This window comes from Ictidomys tridecemlineatus, chromosome 1 (genome assembly GCF_052094955.1).
Source record: "Ictidomys tridecemlineatus isolate mIctTri1 chromosome 1, mIctTri1.hap1, whole genome shotgun sequence".
Classification (NCBI taxonomy): domain Eukaryota; kingdom Metazoa; phylum Chordata; class Mammalia; order Rodentia; family Sciuridae; genus Ictidomys; species Ictidomys tridecemlineatus.
In genome coordinates this window covers 60,751,366-60,772,133 of record NC_135477.1, presented here as the reverse complement: position 1 = coordinate 60,772,133, position 20,768 = coordinate 60,751,366, and the positions used below count along the sequence as shown (strand labels likewise).

Sequence of the window (20,768 nt, the reverse complement as noted above, 5' to 3'; positions counted from 1 at the left end):
TGAAAAACAAAAACAAAACAAAACAAAACCCTTGGGAATGAACTTAATAAAAGACATAAAAGACCTCTACAATGAAAACTACAGAACACTTAAGAATGAAATTGGAAGATAACCTTAGAAGATGGAAATATCTCCCATGCTCTTGGATAGACAGAATTAATAATGTCAAAATGGCTATACCACCCAAAGTGCTATACAGATTCAATGTGATTCCAATTAAAATCCTAAAGTCATTACTTAAAGAAATACAAAAAGCAATCATAAAATTCATTTGGAAAAATAAGAGAACCAGAATAGCCAAAGCAATCCTTAGCAAGAAGAGTGAAGCTGGAGGCATTACAACACCAGACCTCAAACTATACTACAAAGCTGTAGTAACAAGAACAGTTTGGTATTGTCACCAAAATAGACATGTAGACCAGTGGTATACAGAAGGGAAGACACAGAGACAAGCCCACATAAATACAGTTATCTCATACAAGACAAATGTGCCAGAAACATACATTGGAGAAAATATAGCCTCTTCAATGAATGGTGCTGGGAAAACAGGAAATTCATATGCATAAAAATGAAACTAAATCACTATCTCTCAACCTGCACAAAACTCATCACAAAGCAGATCAAGGACCTAGGAATTTTATTAGAGATCCTGAGCCTAATAGAGGAAAAAGTAGGCCCAAATCTTCATCATGTCAGAATAGGCCCAGACTTGTTTAACAAGACTTCTAAAACATAAGAAACAAAATTAAGAATTAATAAATGGGATTATCTCAAATGAAAAATCTTCTCAGCAACAGAAACAACCAATGAAGTAAAGAGAGAACCTATACTTTGCCACCCGCATGTCAGATAGAATACTAATCTCCAGGATATTAGTACTAAAAAAAAACTTAACACCAAGCAAACAAACAATCTGAGTTTCATATATATCATTTCAAGAACTCCTAGGTTTGAGAGGCTGGGTTGAGAAATTATTTGAGCTCAGGATTGGTTTCCCTGTGGATGTGACCTGCCATTTTTCTTTGGAAATCTTAAAAATTTTATCCTCCTTATTTTATGGCTATTTTCATAATAATATGCCTTGACATTGGTCTGCTGTAATTTTGTACATTCAGTGTCCTATATGCCTCCTGTATTTGATTTTCCATTTCATTATTTAGGTTTGAAAATTTTTCTGATATTATTTTATTTCAAAAAATTGTACATTCCTTTTGTTTATATCTCCAAGCCTTCATCTATTCCAATAAATATTTAATTTGTTTTTTTTCAGGTTATCCCATATTACTTGGAACTTCTGTTCATGGTCTATTAACATCTTTTCTCCCTGGTGAACTTTATTTTCCAGATTATATATTTTGTCTTCATTGGCTGAAACTGTCTTCCACATGGTCCAGTCTTTTAGTGACGCTTTTCATTGAATTTTAAATTTGGTTTTTTGATTTATTCATTTCAAATATTTTGCTTGATTGTTCAGAATCTCTATCTCTTTATTAAACCAATATTTCATTCTTGTATTTTCTCTCTGATTTCACTCCTTACATTGTCCTTTACTTGAAAATCTGTTTGACTCTGTAAATTCCAGTCTCCTTCTCTGACATTTGTTTCACTGTAGTATCATTGGATTCTGTTATTAAAGTATCTTGGTTCATTTGGGGTAATTTTTTCCTTATTTTTTCATGTTGTTTATGTGTCTAACCATCTAATAGTATGGATATGAGGCAGTAGAGTTTCTACCCTGTAGATTTAGAGTGCCCCTGAAGGTTTCTAGCACCTCACCATTTATGGGGAGACAAATAATAACAACAACCAATGCAAATATTATACAGCATTGAACCAAATAGTTCCTTCTACGTTTACAATGTGTCACAATAAACAGAAATTATATGATCAGTTATTGCCTACAATAAAAACAGTAAGTTTGAAAAAGGGTTTGCAATTTCAAATGGTGGACAATGGATGGACCAAAGTGATATAGAATGTAATGATTATGAGGGAGGAGGAGAGAAAATAGAAGTAAAAAATTAGAGGAAGAGTGAAAGAATGACCAAATGAGATTGGCTGTTAGCAGAAGAAAAGAGAGATTCAAGGACACACACACACACACACACACACACACACACACACATATGTAAGTAAAAAAATTAAAAATAAAGAATAGAAAAAAACTGAAATATACTAATCAAACATCCTAGTCCTCCAAAAACTGATCCATGAAAAATTACTTCAAAAATGCTAGAATTGAGAAAAAACAAATAAGAATATGTATAAATGCCCATGAACCATTAAGTCATAATTAAACAGAGAAAAGAAAAAAAAGATCTTAATGAAAAGTTTTTAAAAAATTGTTTCCTTTGGAGTTCAAAAGATTGTCAGCTTCCCTTCTCAGCAGTGTTAGGTGACATCATCTGGAGTATGATGCTTGCTCCACCCTCAGGGTGGGGTTGCTATAGTGAGAGAAGCAATCCCAAAGGTGGAACTCTTGGAGGTAGGATTTAGGCTTAAGTAGACTCTAGGCTCTTCACTAAATGCCAATTAGTCTGGAGATTTTAAGTCAGTGCACCTCTAAGGCCCAGCAAATGCTAGTCCATGCTGGAAGACTACATCCTAGGGACATCCCCTGGATTCCATTCATGTGGTGGAGAATCCAATCCTCAGTCTACTACATCACCTGCAAACCCCATGTTTCCTGGTCTCAGATTCAGTCTCCAAACTCAATCCTTCCCACCCCTGATATTTCAAATCCTGACCAGGTGAGTATCTTCCAGCCCATCCTGCAAGCAGCTGATTGGAGGGAGATGGGGAGCACTGAGTGGGTTTCCCCAGCCAGTAGTTCCCTGTACAAACATCTCCCCATGTTTTATTTTCTTCTGGTCACACTCTTCCTCATGTAGTGTGGGTTTGCAAGGCCTGAACTTTAGACCAACTCAGGTTTGCCAGGAATTGGCTCCTTCAACTGCCAGACCCTGTGCCATGGCTGCAAAATTGTTCCTTCTTCTTTCTTCCACATATAGCTTCTAAAGATGGAGCTTCTTTCCTGCACAAGGATATTGTGCAGTGCACGTTTCAGTTCAGTTGGGCAGTGTGTTTGATCTCTCAACTCTCCATACCCAGACACAACACAGGCCTCCTAAAAATACAGGTTTGTTTCTTTTATCTCTCCACTTTTCTTGTGAAGGGACCACTCTGACAGGTGCCTCTGGCTGCAGCAGCAGTGCGCACTGGGGATTTCTTCCTTATTTTATTATATCCAACTGTCTGAGTCCCTGATCTGCTCTGAATGTCCAGTATTAAATTCCAGTAAACTTATTTTTTTGTTTTGTTTTGCTCACCCACCTTGCTGAGAATCTGCCTATCTGCCTTTTTGGTTTCACACCAGGGAGCAGATAGAAAAGTGACCTTCTCTATTTTAACATATTGGAAAACCCTCCATCATTAACTCTTTTTATTTGGTAAATTTCATTTATTGATTCGCAAATGTTAAACCATCCTTGAATTCCTGGGATAAAACCAATCATGAAAAACACTCTTCTTAATTTGTTGTTTAATATGATTTGCTAATATTGTATTAAGAATTATTGCACCCATGTTCATCAAATAGACTTATTTATAGTTTTCTTTCCTTGATGTGTCCTTATCTGGTTTTGGTAGGAGTGTGATACTAGCTTCATAGAATAAATTTGGAAGTGTTACCTTCCTTTCTATTTCACAGAATAATTTGAGGAGCCTTGATATTATGTGTTCTTTAAAGGTTTGATAGAATTCAGCTGGGAATAATCCGTCTGATCCTCAGCTTTTGTTGTTGTTGTTGTTGTTGAAGGGTTTTGGGTTTTTTCTTTGTTTTGTTTTGTTTAACTGCTTCTATTTCATTCTTCATTCTTATTTGTCAATTTAGGTTTTCCATGTCCTCTTGATTCAATTTTGGCAGGTAGTATGTGTCTAGAAATGTATTTCAATTTACTGGAATATAAGTTTTCAAAACTATACTAACTTTCTGAATAGTCTATGGTGATTTATCCTTTCTCATCTCTAATTTTATTAATTTGGAGTTCTTTTTTCTTTTGTTTAGTTTGGCAAAGAGCCTGTCAATCTTGCTTGTCTTTTAAAAGAGCCAACTCTTTGTTTAATTAATACTTTGTGGGGTTTTAAAATTTGTAATTCCATTAATTTATTTTTTGCTCTGGTCTTAAATATTTTCTTCCTTATACTGATTTTAAAACTGATTTGTTTTTGTTTTACAAGGGTCCTGATATACATCATTAGGTTGTTTATTTGGGATCTTTCTGATTTTCTTATGTAGTCATTCATATCTATAAACTTTTCTCTTAAAATTGACTTCATAGTGTCCCAGAGATTCTGATATATGTTGTGTACTATTCCTGTTTGATTTTAACAATTTTAAAAAAATTTTCCCCTTATTTTTTCTATTACCCATTCATCATCCAAAAGTATGTTGCTCAATCTTCATGTGTTTATAGTTTCTGTAGGGTATTTGTTGTTGATTTCTAATTTTATTTCATTATGATCTGATAATATGCAAGGAGTTATATATCAATTTTTTGTATTTGCTAAGAGTTGTTTTGTGGCCTAAAATATAGTCAATTTTGGAGAAGGTTCCAGGAGTTGAGTAGAAAGTGTATTCAGCTATTGTTGAATAAAATATCTATAGATGTCTGTTAAGTTCATTTGATTTATAATATTTTAGGTCCAAAGAGCATTTACTTAGTTTATGTTAAATGGTCTATTTATTGACGAGAGAGGTGTACTGAAATCACCCAGTATTATTGTACTGGGGTCTATCTGAGGCTTTAATTCAAGTAGTGTCTCTTTTATGCAATTAGGAGCACTAATGTACGGTGCATAAATATTTACTACTGTTACTTATCACTTCTCATTAGATATATCCCTTTAACAGCATAAATTGACCTTCTTGCCTCTTCTGATTAATTTTTTTAATGTATTTTGTTTTTTTATTATTATTTTTTTTATTGTTGGTAGTTCAAAACATTACACAGTTCTTAATATATCATATTTCACAGTTTGATTCAAGTGGTTATGAACTCCCATTTTTACCCCGTATACAGATTGCTGTATCACATCAGTCACGCTTCCATTGATTTACATATTGCCATTCTAGTGTCTGATGTATTCAGCTGTCTATCCTATTCTCTACTATCCCCCCTCCCCTCCCCTCCCCTCCCCTCTTCTCTCTCTACCCTCTCTACTGTAAATCATTTCTTCCACTTGTATTATTCTTCTCTTACCCCTCCTTTCCTCTTATATGTAATTTTGTATAATCTTGAGGATCAACTTCCATTTTCATGCAATTTCCCTTCTCTCTCCCTTTCCCTCCCACCTCTCATCCCTGTTTAATGTTAATCTTCTTCTCTAGCTCTTCGTCCCTACCCTGTCCTTAGTTATTCCCCTTATATCAATGAAGTCATTTGGCATTTGTTTTTTAAGGATTGGCTAGCTTCACTTAGCATAATCTGCTCCAATGCCATCCATTTCCCTCCAAATTCTATGATTTTGTTGTTTCTTAATGCAGAGTAATACTCCATTGTGTATAAATGCCACATTTTTTTATCCATTCATCTATTGAAGGGCATCTAGGCTGGTTCCACAATCTTGCTATCGTGAATTGTGCTGCTATGAACATCGATGTAGCAGTGTCCCTGTAACATGCTCTTATTAGGTCTTTAGGGAATAGACCGAGAAGGGGAATAGCTGGGTCAAATGGTGGTTCCATTCCCAGCTTTCCAAGAAATCTCCATACTGCTTTCCAAATTGGCTGCACCAATTTGCAGTCCCACCAACAATGAACAAGTGTACCCTTTTCCCCACATCCTCTCCAGCACTTGTTGTTGGACTTCCTAATGGCTGCCAATCTTACTGGAGTGAGATGGTATCTTAGGGTGGTTTTCATTTGCATTTCTCTGACTGCTCGAGATGGTGAGCATTTTTTCATGTACTTATTGATTGATTGTATGTCCTCCTCTGAGAAGTGTCTGTTCAGGTCCTTGGCCCATTTGTTGATAGGATTATTTGTTATCTTATTGTCTAATTTTTTTGAGTTCTTTGTATATCCTGGATATTAGGGCTCTATCTGAAGTGTGAGGAGTAAAGATTTGTTCCCAGGATGTAGGCTCCCTGTTTACCTCTCTTATTGTTTCTTTTGCTGAGAAAAAACTTTTTAGTTTGAGTAAGTCCCATTTGTTGATTCTAGTTGTTAACTCTTGCGCTATGGGTGTCCTATTGAGGAATTTGGGGCCAGATCCCACAGTATGTAGATCATAACCAACTTTTTCTTCTATCAGATGCCATGTCTCTGATTTGATATCAAGCTCCTTGATCCATTTTGAGTTAACTTTTGTGCATGGTGAGAGAAAGGGATTCAATTTCATATTGTTGCATATGGATTTCCAGTTTTCCCAGCACCATTTGTTGAAGATGCTATCCTTCCTCCATTGCATGCTTTTAGCTCCTTTATCAAATATAAGATAGTTGTAGCTTTGTGGATTAGTCTCTGTGTCCTCTATTCTGTACCATTGGTCCACCCGCCTGTTTTGGTACCAGTACCATGCTGTTTTTGTTACTATTGCTCTATAGTATAGTTTGAAGTCTGGTATCGCTATCCCACCTGATTCACACTTCCTGCTTAGCATTGTTTTTGCTATTCTGGGTCTTTTATTTTTCCATATGAATTTCATGATTGTTTTATCTATTTCTACAAGAAATACTGTTGGGATTTTGATTGGCATTGCATTGAACTTATAGAGAACTTTTGGTAATATCGCCATTTTGATGATGTTAGTTCTGCCTATCCATGAACAGGATATATTTTTCCATCTTCTAAGGTCTTCTTCTATATCTCTCTTTAGGGTTCTGTAGTTTTCATTGTATAAGTCTTTCACCTCTTTTGTTAGGTTGATTCCCAAGTATTTTATTTTTTTTGAGGATATTGTGAATGGAGTGGTTGTCCTCATTTCCATTTCAGAGGATTTGTCACTGATATACAGGAATGCCTTTGATTTATGCGTGTTGATTTTATATCCTGCCACTTTGCTGAATTCATTTATTAGCTCTAATAGTTTCTTTGTAGACCCTTTTGGTTCTGCTAGGTATAGAATCAAGTCATCTGCAAATAGTGATAATTTAAGTTCTTCTTTTCCTATTTTTATGCCTTTAATTTCTTTCGTCTGTCTAATTGCTCTGGCCAGTGTTTCGAGAACTATGTTGAACAGAAGTGGTGAGAGAGGGCATCCCTGTCTTGTTCCAGATTTTAGAGGGAATGCCTTCAATTTTTCTCCATTCAGAATGATGCTAGCCTGAGGCTTAGCATAGATTGCTTTTACAATGTTGAGGTATGCTCCTGTTATCCCTAGTTTTTCTAATGTTTTGAACATAAAGGGATGCTGTACTTTGTCGAATGCTTTTTCCGCATCTATCGAGATGATCATATGGTTCTTATTTTTAAGTCTATTGATGTGGTAAATAACATTTATTGATTTCCGTATATTGAACCAGCCTTGCATACCAGGGATGAATCCTACTTGATCACCGTGCACAATTTTTTTGATATGTTTTTGTATCCGATTTGCCAGAATTTTATTGAGGATTTTTGCATCTAGATTCATTAGAGATATTGGTCTGTAGTTTTCTTTCTTTGAAGTGTCTTTGTCTGGTTTCAGAATCAGGGTGATGTTGGCCTCATAGAATGAATTTGGAAGTTCTCCCTCTTTTTCTATTTCCTGAAATAGCTTGAAAAGTATTGGTATTAGTTCCTCTTTAAAGGTTTTGTAAAACTCTACTGTATACCCATCCGGTCCTGGGCTTTTCTTAGATGGTAATCTTTTGATGGTTTCTTCTATTTCCTCAATTGATATTGGTCTATTTAGGTTGTCTATATCCTCCTGACTCAATCTGGGCAGATTATATGAGTTAAGAAATTTATCGATGCCTTCACTATCTTCTATTTTATTGGAGTATAAGGCTTCAAAATAATTTCTGATTATCTTCTGTATTTCTGAAGTGTCTGTTGTGATATTGCCTCTTTCATCCCGTATGCTAGTAATTTGAGTTCTCTCTCTTCTTCTCTTCATTAGCATCCTTAAGGGTCTGTCGATTTTATTTATTTTTTCAAAGAACCAACTTTTAGTTTTGTCAATTTTTTCAATTGTTTCTTTTGTTTCAATTTCATTAATTTCAGCTCTGATTTTAATTATTTCTTGCCTTCTACTTATTTTGCTGTTGTTTTGCTCTTCTTTTTCTAGGATTTTGAGATGAAGTATGAGATCATTTATTTGTTCGTTTTTTCTTTTTTTAAGGAATGAACTCCAAGCAAGGAATTTTCCTCTTAGAACTGCTTTCAATGTGTCCCATAGATTCCGATATGTTGTGTCTGTGTTTTCATTTAACTCTAAGAATTTTTTAATTTCCTCCTTGATGTCTTCTAAAACCCATTGATTATTCATCTTCTGATTAATTTTGACTTGCAGTTGGCTTTATCACAGGGTTGAGGCTGGCCTTAAACTTGCAATTCTTCTGCCTCAGTGTCCTGAGTTGCTGGGAATACAGGCCTATATCCCTGAACCTGGTCAGAATGTGGCTGTTTCTTTTCTTCCTTTCACTCTTTTTTTTTCCTGTACTGAGTATTGCACTGTACACTAAGCTACATCCACAGGCCTTTTTTATTTTTCATTTTGAGACAGAGTCCCACTAAATGGCTGAGTTTGGCAGTATATGATATGTGATAAAGTATTACTCTTGCAAGCAGCATATAATTGGGTCTTTCCCCCCCCCCTTAGAGGGTGGGAATGAAGAGGTACTGGGTATTGAATCCAAGGGTACTTTACTATTGAGTTAAAAATCTCAGCCCTTTTAATTTTTTATTTGAGACAGTGTTTCTTAGGGCCTTTCTGAGTTGCTGTGTCTGGCCTTCATCTTGCAATCTTTCTGCCTCAGCCTCCTGAGTCACTGACATCATAAGCATGTACTGCCATACCTGGCCTACTTCTTGTTTTAAAATCAATTCTGCCAGTCTAGATGTTTTAATTGGAGGACTCAAACCATTTATGTTTAATGTTATTATTGAGATATATTCATTAATTTCAGCCATTTTATTAATTTCCAATGTTTTATTTGGTCATATTTCTCATTCCCTTAGCTACTCTTCAAATGAGGTTTGTTCATCAGTGAGCTCTGGAGTTGGGGTTTTTTTTGTTGTTTTGTTTCTTTTTCGTGGAGTACTTCTTTAAATTCTTTAGTGCTGTATTAATAGTCATGAATTATTTCAGTTACTTGTTTTCATTGGATATATTACATTAAGAGAAAAAAATTGTTTTAAGAAGGTAGAAGAGAGTTTAAATGTATACAATGTGAACAGAGATAATGTAGAAGGAATTGTAAAAAATATGATGGTTATAAAGAATGATAAAAATAGGAAAATAAAAAAGTAAAGGAGAGAAAACAAGAAAATTTAGCTCTTAACAGAAGAAAGGAGAGAAATAAGCAAACTAAAATAACCAAAAATCCGAACTCTCAAAATACAAGGCAAGGACATTAGACAATGCTAAAAATGAGGAAAAAAAGAAACAAATAGGTACGTGTTTATTTGTTCATGCATCACTCAGAACAACAAGAACACAAAAAAAGAAAAGAAGATTATTTATGAAAAAACAAATTGGTCATCTCCACTGACATGGTCAAAACCATCAATGAAAATGCATGGTCACTGCCTGTGCCCTTCTGTCCTTCTTTCCATTTCTTCTTATGCTATGTACTGAGAGAAAGTACAAGGACTGGGGATTTTTTATTCTTCCTCTTTTTGTGTTTCTTTTCAGTATAAGGTAGATGGAAAGGGAAATACTGTCAATTGGAAATTTGTCTGTGTAAACCACAATGATGCACTCCCAGGGTGGGGCTGTAACAGGGCCACTTCATGCTTGAACATAACCCTTGCTGCTTTGCTATTGTGGCTTATTTTAAAACAGACATTTTACCCCCCTCTCTATTCTTCTCCATCTCTAAAACTATGGGGGAAACAAGAATAACTTTCTTCCCATTCCAGGCTTATGTTATCAGTCCTTAAGTGTACACACTATAAGAATGAAGTTATTTGAACTTCAGAATGGTGCCAGAAGACCTAAGAAGTGGCCATAGCCCAACAAACTTCTCAAAATACCAACTGCTGTGAGAATTTCACTTGGCCACTAGGTTACCTATGAATCACAATATTTACTATGTACTAATAACAAGTACTTAGTACATCAGGGACTTAAATAAGAATTCTCAAAGCTTTCTCTTAGACAGAACAGGAGCTATTTTCTGCCCTGGGAATTAAACCAGTGCACATTGGAACAAAATGCTTTTAAATTGGGGAGAGAATGAGATAGGGGAAATATTCTACATTTAGATGATGCCTCTAAATTTGGGAGCTTAATGGTAAGAATAAATTGCTAAATTTTTCTGGATATATATATGCATATAATATATATATAATATTATTCTACCCATGAAAGATCAACACTCCCACTTTTTTGGTGGGGGAAGGGCAGGTATTGAGGATTAAACCCAGAGTTCTGTTCATGCTAGGCAAGTGCTCTAATACTAAGCTATATCCCCATCCCTTTTTATTTATTTTTATTCTGAGATAGAGTCTCACTAACTTGCTCAGTTTTGTCTCAAGCTTGTCATCCTCCTGCCTTTGCCTCCTGAGTTACTGGATTACCATGGCCAGCCCCTTATTTTCCTTTTACATTTAAAGGATGAAAAAAAAATTTATAGACAGCCTTCATAGTCCCAAAAACTCAGTAACAGTCTTCTCTTTTGATACCTTTGATACAGGTAGATAGGAGAATAACCCAGAAAAAGTGTTAGTTTAAAATAAACATCAACATGCCTTCAAACCTCCCATTCCCATCATGGCTCCACTTTCAGATAGAATGTAAGACTAGAACAGTCCTGGGAGTGACTGATGAACCAATCTCCACAGACTAATTCAAATCCAAGATTCTGAATTTGACAAATCAGACCAGTTAAAGCTCAAGGTAACTGTACATAATAGACGGCCTCTTATGACTATCTAGGGGAAATATAATTCCAGGACACTAGACTGGGAAAAGGCATTAGAGGGCAGGAGGCCAGGGATATCAAGGACTTCAGTCCCCAAACCAACTTGACTCAAGTAGCTGCCTACAGCTCTGTGTGGCAGAGGAGTGGCACCAAGGACCAGTCTGGATCTTCACCAACGCCTGCCAAGGGCAAACTGGATCAAAATCCATCACTTTCCACATTTTGTACCTTCTAGTTTACCATTTCTGATTTAAATCAATCCTGCTCTGATTTACAAATGGAGAACTTGAGCTCAAAGAAATTCATGAAGCTAATTCAATTGTGTGCTATTCAGTGGCTGACCCAGAGTTGCAGGGGAACAGTAGTCAACTCCCTGGTTGCTATCGAGCTGCCACCAGCCAGTTCTGGTTTCTAGCTCAGAGATCTGCAGCTGACTGCTTTGAGGATTGCTTTGAGGATGTTACAGCTTTCTTGTTTCTATTGTGTGTAGGGGTTCAGGATACAGACTCTGGAGTTACTGTGATTGCTGTGGGTCACCGTGAACCTGCTCCCCCCTACAGGATTCTTTTTGTGGAGTGATATTCTGGTGGCCATCTCTGAGTGCAGGAACTCTGGTTGTGGGTGTTCTGTGGTGCATGAGTATTCCCCTAGCCAACTCCACTCTCTGGGGTACTGTAGTGAAAGGACTTAGGTTGTTCACCTATGTTCTAGTTCCACTGACCCAGGTTGTAAATTGTGAGTGTTGATTCCTCTGTCATCTGTGTTTGATTCAAGGTCCTGCCAGTCTCCAAACAATGCCATTTCACTCACCAGCTGTAATCACGGGCCAGGCTTGGTGCCAGTTAAATCTGGGAGCAGGCACTTTCTGTTGCCTAGGCTCTGCTAATTTTCTACTCTGATCTCCCTCTAGCTCTGTTGTGGATGTCTTCCACTTAAGTTTTCTGGGGTATACTAATAGCCTTCTGTTCGCAACTGTCACTATCTGGGAACTGGGTCTATGTCACTGGATATCAAGGCAGATTCCTTCCGATACAGCCCTGCCAACCCAGGAACAATCTCTAGGCTTCCCACCTCTGGAGTGACTCTGATTGCCTCCTCCCAATATCAGTGATTGGGTTAGGTGTGATCCTGGTGAATCTGCTTTCCTCTGCTAGAGGCAAAAGTGCTTTGTTGCTCTGTCTCTGAGTCAAGTGGAACCTGCGCAGAGCTTTTGACCCTTGCCTGGGTCATGGAGGGTGGTAGCACAGCAGTGGGTTAGGTGCATTTCCCCACATTGGTCCTCACCACCCTGGTTTTCAGTGATTTGAGGCTAGTAGTTGTCCTTCTAGAAGTTCTGGCTGGATTTTTTTTTTAATTTGTTCTTTTTAGATATATATGACAGAATTATTTTAACATATTATACATACGTGGAGTATAACTTATCCTAATTAGGATCCCATTCTTGCAGTTGTACATGATGTGGAGTTTCATTCATTGTGTATTCATATATGAATACAGGAAAGTTATGTCCAATGTCTTCTACTGTCTTTCCTGTTCCCATACCCACTCTCTTCCCTTCATTCCCTTTTGTCTGATCCAATGAATTCTATTCTTCCCTCCCCCACCCTTATTATGTGTTAGCATCCACACATCAGGGAGAACACTCAGCCTTTGGTTTTGGGGGGATTGGCTTATTTCACTTAGCCTGAGAGTCTCCTGTTCCATCAATTTACCAGCAAATTCTGGCTGGATTCATAAGATGTTCCACTGCAGGGAACTTCTGTCTGGTTTAATTTACAGCTGTCTGGGCATGGAAGGATGTTGTGTTGATTTAAGGGGGGTGACCAGTGACTGAGGCTTCACAAGATGACTTTGGACCCCCTGCTCAGCATCCTTTACATGATTTGGTGTTAACATGCTTGATGTTTTAAGGACCCTGCTATTCCTCATACACTTTAAATTTGTCTGCCTTTCCAAATGTTTTCAATTGGGTGAGCTTAAGAGTTTTTCTGATCATCATCATCATCCCTCCTCCTCCTCCTCCTCCTCCTCCTCCTCCTCCTCCTCCTCTTCTTCTTCTTCTTCTTCTTCTTCTTCTTCCCCCCCCTCTCTCTCTCTCTCTCTCTCTCTCTCTCTCTTTTGTTGTTGCTGCCATTCCCTCTTCCATACCCTGGGTTCAGGTTCAGGGTTAGGAACTCTACTCTGATAACCTATCTTCAAGTCTCTCCAGGTCTCAAACTTTGTAATATTGAGTCTTAGAACATTATATTGTCACCCACATCTCAATTATACTTTTATTTTCTGCTTTTTTTTTCTGTGCTATGAGGAGAGTGGGACTCACTGCCTGGCTCCCTTCTGTCATCTTTTATGACCTTTTAGTGTGGTATTGATTCGAATTTCACTGATTGCTAGAGATGCTGACATTTTTTTGTACATTTTTTTGGCCATTAGTATCTCTTCTTTGTTTCTTTTGCCCATTTATTATTTGGTGTGTGTGTGTGTGTGCACGCACAAAGCACCTTCATGCATGCATGTATATGTTCGTGTGTTAAATGTTTTGAGTTCTTTATATATTCTTGATATTAATCCCCTCACAAAGAAGCAACTGGTAAAATTTCCTCCCATTCTGTAGGCTCTTTCTTCATGCTCTTATATCCTTGGTTGCGAAGAATCTTTTTAACTCAATGCCATCCCGCTTATTCTTTGTTTTCTTTTTTGAGCTTCAGGGGTCTTATTTAGGAAGTCAGTGCCTGTGCCAATATGATAGAATGTTGACCCTATGTTTAATTCTAGCAGTTGCAAGATTTCTGATCTAATTTCTATGTCTCTGGTCCATTTTGATTTGACTTTTGTGCCAAATGAGAGATTGGAATCTAGTTTCATTCTCCTACATACGGCCATCCGGTTTTCTCAGCACCATTTGTTATAAAGCTGTCTTTTCTCCAACAAATATTTTTGGCACTTTTGTAGAGTTTCAGATGGCTGTTAAGTATGTGGGTTTTTCTCTGTGTTTTGTATTCTATCCCATTGGTCTTTGTAGCTATTTTTTATGCCAAAACCATGCTGTTTTTCTTCCTATATCTCTGAGGTATAATTTCAGATCAGGCATTATGATGCCTCCTGAGTTGCTTTTCTTGCTCGGTATTGTTTTGGATATTCTGGATCTCTTTATTTTTCCAAATGAATTTAAGGACTGTTTTTTTCCAGTTCTGTGGGGAATGTAATTGGTATTCTAATTGGAATTCATTGAATCTGTTCATTGCTTTTGGTAATATGGCTATTTTGATAATATTCTGTCTACCCAAGGCCATGTAAGGTCTTTTCATCTTCCAAGGCCTTCACAATTTCTTTTATCAGTGTTTCTAATTTTTATTGTAGATACCTTTCACCTGGTTTATTAGATTATTTCCAGGGTTTTTTGTCATTGTTTTGGTTTTATCTTTGATTTTGGTATTTGAGGTTATTGTGAATGGGATGGTTTTGCTGATTTCTTCCTCAGCAGAATCACTATTAAAGTATAGGAAAGATACCAATTTGCAGGTGTTGATCTTGTATCCTGCTACTTTGAATTCAACTATTCAGCTCTACAAGTTTTCTATTGGAATTGGTTTGTTTTGCCTCTTTCTTTGTATTATTATTGGTATTTTGTTGGTTTCTTGATGTTAATTGATTGCTACTGTATATCTGGTTTGTCTTTATGAGTGTTACTATTGTTTCTTTTCTTCTGAGCTAGGGAGCCATCCCTGTGCCTTGAACACATATGATTGGTGCTTTGCCACCCGTGACATCAACAGCACAGGTGAGAGGAATCATACCTTACTCCACCCAAGACATAATCCCACTCAAGTCTTGGAAGATATTTCAACCTAAAGAATATGGAAGACAGGGGATGGGGTTGTGGCTCAGCAGTAGAGCACTCGCCTAACATGTATGAGGCACTGGGTTCAATCCTCAGCACTACATAAAAATAAATAAATAAAATACAGGTATTGAATCTAACTACCATTTTAAAAAAATATTTAAAAATTAAAAATGAATATGGGAGACAAAAGCCCCCAGTTGATATGTTCCCATGTAGGTATGAATAGAAGAGACTAAAATACAATCTTTGGACACTAACCCCCATAGAAAGAGCAGAGAGAATTGACACAATTCCTATGAATACTGTGCCTACTTTGATCCACAGCCTAGAATTCTCCCATACACTTGTAGGAAAAAAAAAAAACATTATTGACAAGGTTGGAAGAGTAGCCATTGAGAATGCATCCCAGGTACCACATTTTGTACAATACCCTTGCAACCAAAGTCACTCTGCTCTTACAGGATCTACAAAGAAAATTGGACCCTCAAGCTCTGACAGTACAATTGTGTCAAAACTCATAAATCACACCATAGAAGATAGGACAACTACAGTACAAACTACATTTGTAAATAAAGTCAACACTACAACCAAAAGCTCAGGACACATTGAGAAAAGGCTTTTTTCTAAGAGCCACTCACATAAATGTGGAAGAATTATACATCCTACACAAGATGAAAATCCAAGGTAGCATGGCTTCTTCACATGGTCATAACTATCTAGGAAATGATTCCAAAGATATTGCAGTATATGAAATGCCAAAAAAAAAGAACTTTTAAAATGTTAACTATGATCAATGAATTCAACAAAGATAAAAATAAATAGGCAAATAAGGAGAACAATGCCACATAGAAAAGCAGTTCAATAAATAGAAATTCTGGAAAGGAATCAAACAGAAATTTTGGAAATACAGAGTCAGTATTTCAAATTAAATATGTGGCTACACCTCCATAGACTAGATCAAGTAGAAGAAAATATATCAGGGCTAGAATATAACAATGAAAATCACATTCAAAACCTGACAAAAAGAAGAATGATCCAGGGCATACAAGACCAGTGGGACCTGATGAAAAGTCTAAACTTATGAATTATAAATACAGACAATGGAGTGAAGGTACAGGCTATAGGCAATGCAAAGCTATAGGCAATGCAAATTTATTAAGTAAAATAGTAGCAGAAAAATTCTCAGATTGGGGAATAGGTTTGAACACCCATGCACAAGAACATTTAGAACCTCAAGTGGACATGACCAGAAAAGAACTGCTTCAAATCATGTTATGCAAAATTGCCAAAGTATACCGAAAGCTGTGAGAAGGGGCAAAGATACTATAAAGTCAACACATCAGAAGAACAGCAGTTTCTCAACGAAAACTTGAAAGCCAGGGCAGCACAAAATGGTATCTCCCAAGCCCTGAATTAAAAAGAAAACACTTGAAAATAGATGAAAACGATGGTTCTCATGTTAAGTAGAACAATGCATAACCAGAAATCCAAGTATCATATGTTTGCCCTCATATATCAATGACCTGAAAATGGAAGAGGGGATATTAGGGAAGGGAACTGGGGTGGGGGGAGAATGAAAGTAGGTAGAGTGGATAGAATTCAAGTATGATATATGTATGTATGGGTGTATCAGTCAAATCCACAAATTTATGCAAACAATAGGAGTCAACATTTATAGCAGAAAAGAACATCTGCTTTTTATAAGTCTGATTACCATAATGTCACTATAGAGGAAACACAACATAATTTAAAAATATTTTTCTTATTTATACAAAGATATATATATATATATATATAATTTCAGGGGCAAAAACTAAATTACTGTAAAATTGTTTCAGATTATAAATTTCCTAAAACTAATTGCTTACATAATTCTAGATTGGAGGTTAATAAAGACATTAAGAAAAATTTTACACATTGATTTTTTTCACCACTCCTTTGTGATCAAAGCTTTCTTATTTTTACTTTTTTTTGTATAGAGTAAGCATACCAAGAGTAATTCACTTTCAGAAGTTTTACCTGGATTGCTAATTTCTGAATTTTTAGGTTCTGCTTTCATATGTTCAAGAGTTATTTTCCTACTGCTATCTATGAAAACCGTCATGAAATTGTTATTTTACACTATATAAATATGTTAACCAAAATATGTTCAATTAGAGATTTAGACATCACAGCTAATATCAGAACTCAGTCTCATGTACTTCAAATTTGTCAGCCCTATAAACATTTTTCTGACTTGACAATTATTTATCTTTTGGTTTGTTTTGGAGATGGGGTTTTACCATGATACCCAAGCTGGTCTCAAACTCCTGAGCTCAAGCAGTGCTCCTGCCTCAGCCTACCCCATAGCTGGAGTAAAGACACATGCTACTGTACCCATAAGCTTGTAATTAAAGAGGAAAAAAATGAAATGATCATGATTGAGGATAACACAGCTCACTACATTAACCAGAATAGCTTGACATAAAAGAAACTGTCCTGAACTCAGGTGTCCTCTTCTCTGTAACCAATAGCTTTTTGTTCTTACACAAGTCCTGTTTCTTAGGTTCAAGGTCTCCTTCTAAAAATAAGGGTTGTACTGCTTTAGTTCGCTGGTTTGTTACAAAGATTTAATGAGATAATACTGAAACACACTAAGAACAATAGTATAATGATGGAATAATTTGGTTTTTAATGCTGAACTCTTTTGGAATTCCAAATTAAATCCAATGTGTATTAATTCACAAGTTCTCAGTTATTGAAAAAAAAGCTATTGTGTCCTAATTTTGGTTATTGTCTGTGCTCTTCTTTGTGCTTTATAACTCAAGGAAAAATAGCATTATATATATATATATATATATATATATATATATATATTCTTAAATTAGACAATAAAATCATCCATTGTCCCCTGTAATGAAAATAATCAATCACACCAAGGGCAGAAAATTAATGTCAAAACTTGCTTGGACTTCTTCTATTTCTTGTCCAAGTAATCAAAGGAAACCAGAAGATTTTTGTTAGAGTGATGCTTAATCTCTATGTTGCTTTCCAACTGACATCGAAGACAAAATTCTGTTTTATACTTGCATACTGATGAGTCATCATGGGGCTTAGCTCTCTTAGGTGCACTGAATCTACTTTAGGTTCAGAAGATTTTGTTTAATATCTTCCTTATAAAGTAGAATTTATATATTCAGAAAACTTCAAGCAGAGGTACAAATATCTTGGAAAAATATTACTACGAAAAACAGATCACTAGAGGTGCCAACCAAAATTTGGTACCCACCCTGGGAAACAGTGATATGGGATCTCCCATAATCAAAGAAAATGTATTTCATGAGATATGAAATATCTTTGGGGTATAGATTTATTAGCAAGGATGAAAGGAAATGCTTATCTCTACCTGTGATATTACTTGAAATTATTGGAGAGTTTTGAATGATTCTAAATTAATATTTGCTAGAAGAGCAGACAAATAATAAATGAATAAATAATAAACATGTTGTAACATTTAAGTTTAAGTGTGTATTGCCATGAAGATTCAGATATATGGATCAGTCAAGACAACCCAGTAGTAAAAGTTAATCATTATCAGATTGTAGGGTCAGTTCTAATAGCAACACTGCAGCAACAGAATCAAGAGAAACAAAATAACAGAAAAGTCAGATAAATGTATTTATGTGGGTTTGTCTCTGTGTCTTCTATTTCATTGGTTTTCATGTCTATTTTGGTACCAATACCTTGTTGTTTTTGTTGCTATAACTCAGTAGTATAATTTGAGATCTGGTATTGTGTGATGCCTCCAGCAACACTCTTTTTGCTCATAATTGCTTTGGCTAATTGGTTTCTTGTTTTTTCAAATAAATTTTAGAACTGCTTTTTCTAGTTTGTGAAGAATTTCATTGGTATTTTGATAGGGATTACATTGAATCTGTATATTGCTTTTGGTATTACAGCCATTTTGACTATTTTAATTCTGCCTATCCAAGAACATGGGAGGTCTTTTCCATCTTCTAAGGCCTTTTTCAATTTATATCTTCAGTACTCTATAATTTTCATGGTAGAAGTCCTTCACACCCTTCATTAGATTAATTCCCAAGTATTTTTGAGGTTATTGTGAATTGGACAGTTTTCCTAATTTCTTTTTCAAAAATATGGAAGGCTTCACAAATTTACAAGTCATTCTTGTGCAAGAACCATGCTAATCTTCTTTGTATTGTTCCAATTTTAGTATATGTGCTGCCCAAGTGAGCACTACACCTTCCCTTCTTATTGCCTGCGGGTATATTTGCTTTCTTCCAAATTAAAATTCTGCCATCTGCTGTTTATTTTCCTGTAGAGCAAGTAAAAGTAGTTTTTTGGAAATCAAAAATAATTTATTCACAAAATTACTTATTTCTCAACTGAACTGAAAGTTTTAAAAAAGACCCTAGGAACACAAACATATATAAAGTAAAGAAAGGAAAGCTTCTCCCTTCTACCACCCTACACTTTCATATGAGCTGTTCTTTCACTTTGAAATGCCCTCCTATGCCTAGAGTGGCCAGCTCCAGTCATCTCCAAAACTTCCTACAAATGTTTGCTGCTTCCAGGAATCTTTGCCTCTGTCACAGCCTTTATCATGGTATCTTGAAATTATGTGATAGCCCCTCCCCCATCTAAGCCAAGACCTTCTTGAGGACAGGGATTGTATCTTTAATCTCAATAGCCCCAAACCCTAAAATATAGAAGTAAAGGATTTAAGCATTTTATTGAATTGACGAGCTAAATTTTCATCTCTAGAGCAGAGTTTATCAATCTATATCCCAAAGAATATCTGATTTTCTGGAAATAGCAAGCCTCATTAGAAAGATTGTTTGAGTCACTATCAGAGGAATATTACAAAACTGTGCATTATAGTCCAGTGTGAAGCAATCTCTTTACTATTGCTAACACCTATTTGACAATGGTTTTCTTTTCTTTTTAACCTTTGTTGAATCTCATCTTTATTTTTTTGGGGGGGGGGTTCTAATTTCCCAATTTTATTTATTTATTTACTTTAATTGCTTTTATTTTTTAAATACATGGCAGCAGAATGCATCACAATTCTTATTACACATTATAGAAAATAATTTTTCATATCTCTGTGTATAAAGTATGTTCACACCAATTCATGTCTTCATACATGTAGTTTGGATAATGGTGTCCATCACATTCCACCATCATTGCTAACCCCCGGCCCCCTTCTTTCCCCTCCCACCCCTCTGCCCTATCTAGAGTTCATCTCTTCCTCCCATTTTCCCTCTTCCTACCCCACTATGAGTTAGTCAGCTTATATCAGAGAAAACATTCACCATTTGTTATTTTTGAGATTGGCTAACTTCACTTAGCATTATCTTCTCCAACTGCATCCATTTATCTGCAAATGCCATGATTTTATTCTCGTTTATTGCTGAGTAATATTCCATTGTGTATATATGCCACATTTTTTAATCCACTCATCTACTGAAGGGCATTTAGGTTTGTTACATCGTTTAGCTACCGTGAATTGTGCTGCTCTAAACATTGATTTGGCTGTGTCTCTGTAGTATGCTGTTTTTGTCCTTGTATAGACCAAGGAGAGGGGAACAATGCTTTTTTATAGCAGATATTCACATTTGGAGAATTCGAGTAGCAGATAGACATCTCTGAGTGCTTTCCAATAACAATAACATGGAAGGTTTCTTCATGCTATATAAACCCTCTTGGTTCTCTTTTATTTAGTGTCAGAATTCCAGACACCAATATAGGCACTCCTCTCCACTTAGGTCACTGGGGAATGGGCTCTGAGTTAGAAGAGATAGGTTCAAATTAATTTTGATTGCCTCTTCCTAATTGGTCCCTGTGTTTCCTCCTA

At 36.1% G+C, this 20,768-nt stretch overlaps 1 non-coding gene across 1 annotated transcript; it reads right to left on the bottom strand.

Annotated features, from left to right (window-relative positions):
• Positions 1-19,041: 19,041 nt before the first annotated feature.
• Positions 19,042-19,148, bottom strand: LOC120886064 (U6 spliceosomal RNA). The gene has a single exon (XR_005728837.1). It is a non-coding gene; the product is annotated as a U6 spliceosomal RNA (small nuclear RNA).
• Between the last annotated feature and the right edge of the window lie 1,620 nt (positions 19,149-20,768).